Here is a 546-nt window from a genome sequence, read left to right as displayed (position 1 = left end):
TTCCGGACAGCGTTCCTTACTGTCACCGAAAACGCAAATTAAGTCATAAATTACGTGTAAAAAAAATTCAAAACATTTCGGGAGTCCATGCAAATAATACAGCCACCGTATGTTATCCGAGTTATCCTCAATTATTTGAGACGAACAGGTCACGGCAACAGGTATGCAATCCGACTGCGTCGAATCGCGGACGACGTTCATTACTGTCACCAAAAAATCAAAATTAAGTCTTAAGTTATGTGAAAAAATAATTCAAAACATTACGGGCGTCCATGCAAATCATATAGCCACCCTATTTTTTAGGTGTCTAGCAGGTCAATCAATTCAGTTATCCGAGTAGGCAATCCGACTTCGTCGGATAGCAGACAATGTTTGACGACGACTGGGTCACGTAATCAGGTATGCAATCCGACTGCGTCGAATCGCGGACAGCGTTCCTTACTGTCACCAAAAACGCAAATTAAGCCATAAATTACGTGTATAAAAAATTTAAAACATTTCGGGAGTCCATGAAAATTATATAGACACCTTATTTTTTTGGGTGTC

Source organism: Acyrthosiphon pisum, chromosome X (assembly GCF_005508785.2).
Source record: "Acyrthosiphon pisum isolate AL4f chromosome X, pea_aphid_22Mar2018_4r6ur, whole genome shotgun sequence".
NCBI classification, from domain to species: domain Eukaryota; kingdom Metazoa; phylum Arthropoda; class Insecta; order Hemiptera; family Aphididae; genus Acyrthosiphon; species Acyrthosiphon pisum.
Note: the sequence above shows the minus strand (reverse complement) of the source record.